Consider the following 9,160-nt stretch of genomic DNA (forward strand, 5'->3'; position numbering starts at 1 on the left):
TTATCCTACGTTACCATTAGGCAAAACTAAAGTAAAAGGAGCAGTATCTAGTAAAGGAGTAGATGTAAAATTACAGACACAGTTATCATTTTGTATTGCAGGTCATACGTTCCATTCAAATGTTTGGTTTGTTCCCTTATTGACAACAGACGTTATTTTAGGTACGAGTTTTTTGGTACAACACGACGCAGTTATTGACTTTCAAAATTCCTATTTAATGTTAAAGGATGAAAATGTACAACTAACATTAGAATTTCAGCACGCTTTATCTGCAGAAGAACAATCAATTAATCGAACATAGGTCATTTCGACATCGCGTAACATGGACTGTCATTCCACATTGTTCACAGATACGTACGTACACAAAACTACAATACACCAGACGAAGCCGACTACGACGTTATGCTAATGATTTATGAGATAGTAAAACAGAGCAGTGCAAATACAGACGACGAACGTACTCAACTACGCAATATTTTTTTACAGCAAGCTCCAGTTTTTGACAACATCCCTGATACCATGTCCGGTTTCATGTATGAATTTCAAGTTAAACAGCACGACACATTTAATGCCAAACATTATCCCATTCCGTATATTCACAGAGAACAAGTTAAGAAAGAATTGCAAGCTATGCTGGACCAAGGTATTATTGAACCGGCAGTCAGTCCCTACATAAACCCACTCCATATTGTTAAGATGAAGGATAGATCACTTCGCCTCGTGCTTGATTCGCGTCATGTCAATGACATTATTATTAATGAAACAGATCGCCCACAGACACTAGAAGAACTTCTACAGAAATATCATGGTACTGCTATTTATTCCACATTAGATTTAAAATCGGGATTTTGGCAAATTCAGCTCCATCCGAACTGCAGAAAGTACACAGCATTTCTCTGTTTTGGTGATTGTTATCAATTTTGCAGATTACCGTTCGGTTTAACAATTTCTTCAGCAGCATTTATTCGCGGTTTAAATACTATACTTCCGACAGAACTTAAAGACAGAATCACAACGTATGTAGACGACATCCTTATCGCAGAAGCTAACTTGTCTGAACACAATTTGATTCTTGAACAACTGTGCAAACTTTTCGTGCACAAGGACTCACAGTTAATCTTAGCAAATCACACTTTGGCAAAACTTCCATAAAATTTCTTGGACATGTAATTTCAGCAGAAGGCATTGCGCCTGACCCGGAAAAACTTCAAGCTTTGCGTGACATTACTGTTCCAATGACGAAGAAACAACTACGTAGCTTTCTGGGCTTTCCGTAAATTTATTCATTACTCTGCTTTAGACACCCCTAGATTATGCCAACTGACGGGTAAAAATGCTATTTGGTACTGGGATAGCCAAGCACAGTCTGAGTTTGTTAATTTGAAACATGCCTTGTTGAATGCACCACTTTTATCACACCCAGATCCTACCAGAAATTTTTCCATTGCCACCGACAGTTCTAACACAACTTTAGGCGTACACATTTTTCAGGAATTTGAAGCAGACGGTAATACAGTAATTAAAACATCGCTTTTGCTAGTCGCATTCTGTCACCTGCTGAACGCAATTATTCTGTTACAGAACTTGAAACATTATGTGTTGTATGGGCATTTACGAGACTTAGGGGTTTTCTTTATGGAAGACCTACTACCCTCTACACAGATCATATAGCTATACAGTTTTTACTTTCAGCTAAATTTACATATGTCAGGTTAAGCAGATGGAAACTTTATTTACAGGAATTTGATTTTACAATTGTTCACATTCCCGGTACACAAAATATTGTAGCAGACGCACTATCCAGTTCTCTCAGCAACAGTCAGCAAGACATCGCAACCAACTTCTGCCAAGCAAATTGTAGCGTCATGTATATTAAACAAGCAGCATTTCAAAATTTCATTTCGTCGTCATTACGAGCCATAGCACAAGAGCGGAGCAAAGACAATGTATAACACCTCTGGCAAGATAAGAATAACGTTACCGTTAGAAATCATTATACTGTACGCAATAATATTCTGTTTCGCCGCTCTCACCCTGACAGCAACAACTGGTTACTATGTATTCGTGACGAACTTGTTAACAAATTAATTTGGTATACTCATTTAAGTTACGCACATTATGGAACCAGAAAATGTTGACTTAAACTGAGGCAGAACTGTTATTTTGCGAACATGGAAAAACGTATTCGACGAGTTTTACCGTCATCTAAAATCTGCCAGAAAGCTAAATCAGACACGACTTCACATATTCCTCCGTTACATCCCACTGTACCCGTTAAATTGAGACACATGGCCGCTGTAGACATTTTTGGTCCGATTCCCAGAACTAATAGAGGTTTTTGTTACATCTTTGTCGCTGTTGAACTCACTTCGAAATTTGTTACCTTCACTCCGTTACGCAAAGCTACTGCTAACTCGATTTCGAATGCATTTGTAAAACATTTTCTATTTTATGTAGGGCATGTATTGAAAGTAATTTCCGACAATGGACCACAATTTCAATCTGCGATATGGACACTATGTTACGAGCTAGAAACATTTTTCCGATCTATATATGCAAGTATCACGCTTCTTCAAACCCTTGTGAACGACTAATGAAAGAAATTGGTAAACTATGTAGAATATACTGCCATAAAAAGCATATTGATTGGGATACACACATACTCTCATTCCAGGATGTAATTAACTCCATACCGAATGAAGCTACTATGCTATCTCCGATTGAAAAATGTTGAACCACCTAACAAAATTAAAGAATTAGTATCCTTTCCTACATCTCGTCGACTACGCCACCATGAAATAATTGACATTGCGCTGAACAACATCAAACGTGCGGCAGAGCGCCGGAGAAGAGAGCAAAAACAGGTTTGTACACGCCGTGACTTTCACATTGGACAGAAAATATTAGTACGCACACACTATTTATGCAACAGAGGAAAAAATAGATGCAGTAAATTTGAGCTTCTATATGCAGGTCCATATAGAATTCGCAGCATTCCTCACCCCAATGTAGTACATGTCGAAACTCTGAGAACCAGAAGAAGCAAGGGCAATCACCATATTTCCAATATTACACCCTTTAATGAATGAACATACTTTATGATTTATCACACTGTAATGTCATTTCCTGATTTTTATATGACTTTCACTTATGCAATTATATATATGTGACTACTTGCTGATGATGATCATATTTTTTCTTGGCAAGTGCCCGGCAAGGTAAGGTTAGCAGGTCGCTTTTCTTGTCGTTATATATCAGACCATGCACATTTTCCATTTTTTTGTGTATGTATGATTGTTTTCCTATCGAAAGTAGAATTTTTGTCTGTGTGCTCTATGTAATCTTTAAGATATAACAAACACCAGTTGACTTTGACATTTTTCCTTATGATATCTCCATATCTTGACTATTCTACATTTTTTCTACTACATTATGATACTGTGTGTACATTTTTGCATTTGAAAATTCTCAATGGTTTTGACATAATACGTTTTCTGTCATGCTATGCTGTATGCTTAGTTATATCAATAGAAACAAATTTTTATTTAATGGGTATATGAATTAAATGCAAGATATTAATCTATATTCATCATTTTCAGAAAGCAATAGCATGTAAAGGAAATAAATTATACAACCACAGTGGTTTACTATGAAATGTAAATTTTACCATCGGAATGAGCGAAAGAAAATGCAATACTTTGTTATGAAGAGTAAATGGATCAGAATTAACAAGCATTAACAAGAATATAATATACACATCGTATAACAGCAGTCTTAACTAATTGTTTTTCATTCAGAATACGAGGCGATTGATGCAGGCTGTCAGACAGAACTACACACGTTAATTTTAGTGATGAAATATCCTAGAAGTAAGAAACTCTATACTACGAATAGTTGTATGAAGTAAATGATAATATGAATAATGAAGTGTCTATTTTTTTGCAGATGATAATAAATGATGATGAATAGTTATATGAAGAATATGGTAATATGAATAATGAAGTTTTTCTTCGCAGATGGTGATAATGATGAGGTTTGTATATTTTGTATTAGTTAGGAGATGCTATGTAGTTATTTAAGTATTTTCTGCAGGTCCTTTTGACATTATCTCTTATGTCGCATAGTATAATGACTGAAGGTTTTGGGAAAGACAGCTAGAGTACATACATATTGAGTACACGTTTCATTACATGTTAATTCGAAGTTTACTACTTTTCAGCATAATATACATTTTTTCTTTCAGGTCAATAATTCGTTGTGTATTTTTTTCCCAGGAGAAGCTTTTCATGATATTAATATCCTATAAGCAGTTAGTTATTAAACATGTTCTAGTACTTGCATTTTTTTACCCAGTTGTGTCTATCAATTATGAATGTGATCACATATACTGTACTTGTTTCATAACCTTGCTACAGCTGACTCATCACGAATGACGTTATTAAACCTTATTTCCAGCAATAAGTCAAAAGCAAATATTTGCATGCCCAAGCAATTGACTATCGATCCCAACGCAATGCATTGCTAGCACAAAAAAAATTATTACCAGTCCCAACTATTACCAGTATACAACTAAATAATGCTACCAGTTTAAGATATATTTCTAGTCCTAAATATAAAGCAAATTTCTCTGATTTATTGAATCCATTATATCTATGTATTATTGGACTACAGACCTTGAGTAATAGATATAAACACTAGCAGCTTGATGCTACACCCAATAACTCTTGTTTTGAATGATGACTTCTGAATAATACATAATAAATGCTTTGTGACTGGCCAACGAGTGCCAATAATTACTGTAATGAGAAGACTTATGACGCCAATAATTACTGTAATTAGATGGCTTATGAATAATGTTCTGTAATAATTAATGAAATTAGATGACTTATGCATAAATGTTATGCCAGTAATTTCTATAAATAATATTTTGTTATACTCTATAAATGCTATGCCAATGATTACTGTAACGAGATGACTTATGCATAAATACTACACTAATAATTACTGTAATGAGATGACTTACGATGCCAATGATTACTGTATATTATGACTTATGCATAAATGCTGTGCCAATAATTTCTGTAAATAATATTTTGTTATACTCTATAAACGCTACACCAATGATTATTGTAATATGATGACTTCTGCATAAATGCTATGCCAACAATTAACTCTTGTTTTGAATGATGACTTCTGTATAATGCATAAAAAATGCTTTGCAACTGGCCAATGAGTGCCAATAATTACTGCAATGAGATATGATGCCAATGATTACTGTAATGAGATGACTTATGCGTAAATGCTATGCCACTAATTACTGTAATGAGAAGACTTATGATGCCAATAATTGCTGTAATTAGATGACTTATGAATAATTTTCTGTAATAATTACTGTACTGAGATGCTTATGCAGAAATGCTATACCAATGATTACTGTAATGAGATGACTTATGCATAAATGCTATGACAATAATTACTGTAATTAGATGACTTATGAATAATGTTTGTAATAGCCCACACATAGCACATAAATGTTTAGTAACTAGCCAATGAGTGCACATAATTATTCAAATCGGTTGATACAGTAGTGCAATTCTGAATTATGACTAGCATAAGACTTAATCTCTTTCACCTTCTGACCTAATTACCAGCAATTACTGCAATATCCGTGTGTCCTGTCCATCCTCATGATCATGGAGCACTATATTTGGTTTTTGCACTATTTCTACGTTGATGTAAGAGTATGGACTCTACCAGAATGTGGTGTTGACATATCAAGCTGTCCACCACCTTGAACGATGGAGATGTCATTATGGTCCTACTGTTTGGTGTACCTAATGTACTACCAAAATGATAACATAGAATATTAATACAACATTTCAGTGCCTTGGCTACACTGAAACGTACTTCAGGGAAGAGAACTTCAGATTGTCTCATTTAGTGTTGTGCTTCTGTAGAAAGATATGGACTTTCAGTGCAGCTACGTGCAACCCACTGTGCTACAACCATGGTGCTATCCTTCCCATTCCTTTCTTAGTTCTTGCAAAAATGATAAAGACTTTTACAGTGCGTGTGCACTTTATTTCAATTCTTAATGTATTTAGTTCTTGTAAAAAATGCTAAAGACTTATACAGTGCACTCCATTTCATTTGTTAATATGATCAGTTGTCCTAAATATGCTAAAGACTTTTACAGTGTGTGTGCACTTCATTTCATTTGTTAATATGATCAGTTGTCCTAAACATGTTAAAGACTTTTACAGTGCGTGTGTACTTTATTTCATTTCTTAATGTATTTAGTTCTTGTAAAAAATGCTAAAGACTTATACAGTGCGTATGCGCTCCATTTCATTTGTTAATATGATCAGTTGTCCTAAATATGCTAAAGGCTTTTACAGTGCACATGCACTTTATTTCATTTCTTAATGTATTCAGTTCTTGTAAAAAAATACTAAAGACTTATACAGTGCATGTGCACATTATTTCATTTTATAATGTATTCAGTTCATGTAAATATGCTAAGGACTTCTACAGTGCGTGTGCACTTTATTTCACTCCTTCATACGTTTAATTAATGTAAAAATGCTAAAGAGTTTTACAGCGCACGTGCACTTTATGACATTTGTTAATATATTTTTTACTCAGTGCGTGTGCACTCTATTTCATTTCTTAATACACTCCTGGAAATGGAAAAAAGAACACATTGACACAGGTGTGTCAGACCCACCATACTTGCTCCGGACACTGCGAGAGGGCTGTACAAGCAATGATCACACGCACGGCACAGCGGACACACGAGGAACCGCGGTGTTGGCCGTCGAATGGCGCTAGCTGCGCAGCATTTGTGCACCGCCGCCGTCAGTGTCAGACAGTTTGCCGTGGCATACGGAGCTCCATCGCAGTCTTTAACACTGGTAGCATGCCGCGACAGCGTGGACGTGAACCGTATGTGCAGTTGACGGACTTTGAGCGAGGGCGTATAGTGGGCATGCGGGAGGCCGGGTGGACGTACCGCCGAATTGCTCAACACGGGGGCGTGAGGTCTCCACAGTACATCGATGTTGTCGCCAGTGGTCGGCGGAAGGTGCACGTGCCCGTCGACCTGGGACCGGACCGCAGCGACGCACGGATGCACGCCAAGACCGTAGGATCCTACGCAGTGCCGTAGGGTACCGCACCGCCACTTCCCAGCAAATTAGGGACACTGTTGCTCCTGGGGTATCGGCGAGGACCATTCGCAACCGTCTCCATGAAGCTGGGCTACGGTGCCGCACACCGTTAGGCCGTCTTCCGCTCACGCCCCAACATCGTGCAGCCCGCCTCCACTGGTGTCGCGACAGGCGTGAATGGAGGGACGAATGGAGACGTGTCGTCTTCAGCGATGAGAGTCGCTTCTGCCTTGGTGCCAATGATGGTCGTATGCGTGTTTGGCGCCGTGCAGGTGAGCGCCACAATCAGGACTGCATACGACCGAGGCACACAGGGCCAACACCCGGCATCATGGTGTGGGGAGCGATCCCCTACACTGGCCGTACACCACTGGTGATCGTCGAGGGGACACTGAATAGTGCACGGTACATCCAAACCGTCATCGAACCCATCGTTCTAGCATTCCTAGACCGACAAGGGAGCTTGCTGTTCCAACAGGACAATGCACGTCCGCATGTATCCCGTGCCACCCAACGTGCTCTAGAAGGTGTAAGTCAACTACCCTGGCCAGCAAGATCTCCGGATCTGTCCCCCATTGAGCATGTTTGGGACTGGATGAAGCGTCGTCTCACGCGGTCTGCACGTCCAGCACGAACGCTGGTCCAACTGAGGCGCCAGGTGGAAATGGCATGGCAAGCCGTTCCACAGGACTACATCCAGCATCTCTACGATCGTCTCCATGGGAGAATAGCAGCCTGCATTGCTGCGAAAGGTGGATATACACTGTACTAGTGCCGACATTGTGCATGCTCTGTTGCCTGTGTCTATGTGCCTGTGGTTCTGTCAGTGTGATCATGTGATGTATCTGACCCCAGGAATGTGTCAATAAAGTTTCCCCTTCCTGGGACAATGAATTCACGGTGTTCTTATTTCAATTTCCAGGAGTGTATATTCTGTACCTATATTATTTATCAATAATGTTATATATACATGTATATACTCTGTTACTGTAGACTTAGTAAACTAAATAGATCATAGAGAAATTTGTTACTCATGGCAAGTCCAATTGACTCACCATCGCTGCCAAATTTTTGCCCCTCCCCAGTAGAGGGTTATATAAGAGGTCCATGATTAAGGAATTTGTTGCTATCGCACTCGAGCAGATGTAATTTCGATGGATTGCTCACGCGCTGCCTGCGATATGTAAGCTATAAGAGAATCTCAGACCAAGAGCAGTGTTGTATGCAGTAGGAACTGTGTGTCAGTAGGAGTAAGTAGTTGCTAGCGAACTGTCGTGTGTATCGAGTTGGCTGGGCCAGTCGTGGGGAGCGATGGCGGAGTCTGAGCGATATAATGTAAGGTAAAAAAGCAGCCTCGCGCATATGTAGTATTGTCATATCAAGTCCCAAGAAAGTGTTTAAAAAAATCTCTTAATAATAATCTTTTTTATAAAAATTAACTTTTGACAATCATTCATCTCAATTTAAAGAATTTACTAATTCCTCCAATCCATGGTCATCCCGATTATTGTAAAGAAAAATCAGTTGTTTCCTTTTATACATGACAAATCTATCGGCCAGCATTGCACTGGGGTGTGCCAGAAAAGTTTAGTTTCATATAGGATCAGATATATACACGTTATCCGGCGACTTCATTGAGGCAAGAATTTTCAATTTATTCAGTATGATCTTTCAGGGCCATGACGCAGCACTGCTGACGTCCAAAATTTACCAGTTTAGAGATTAGCCACATTTTATTATTGGTAGTTTACGGAATTTATTTTGTGGGGAGGTTACACTAAATGTCAATGTTATATTTTTTACTATTGGTAGGTTACGGAATAATAAACTGTTGCTAGGTTACACTAAATGTCAGTGCCATACATAATTATATTTGTTACAGGGAGGTTACAAAGTGAATGATGGTCTGTAACAACTGTGAATGGTCTTCCATAGAGATACTGTCGAAATTTGCACATGGCCCAGATCACAGCAAGACATTCTCTTTCTGT

This window comes from Schistocerca americana, chromosome 4 (assembly GCF_021461395.2).
Source record: "Schistocerca americana isolate TAMUIC-IGC-003095 chromosome 4, iqSchAmer2.1, whole genome shotgun sequence".
In the NCBI taxonomy this organism is placed as follows: domain Eukaryota; kingdom Metazoa; phylum Arthropoda; class Insecta; order Orthoptera; family Acrididae; genus Schistocerca; species Schistocerca americana.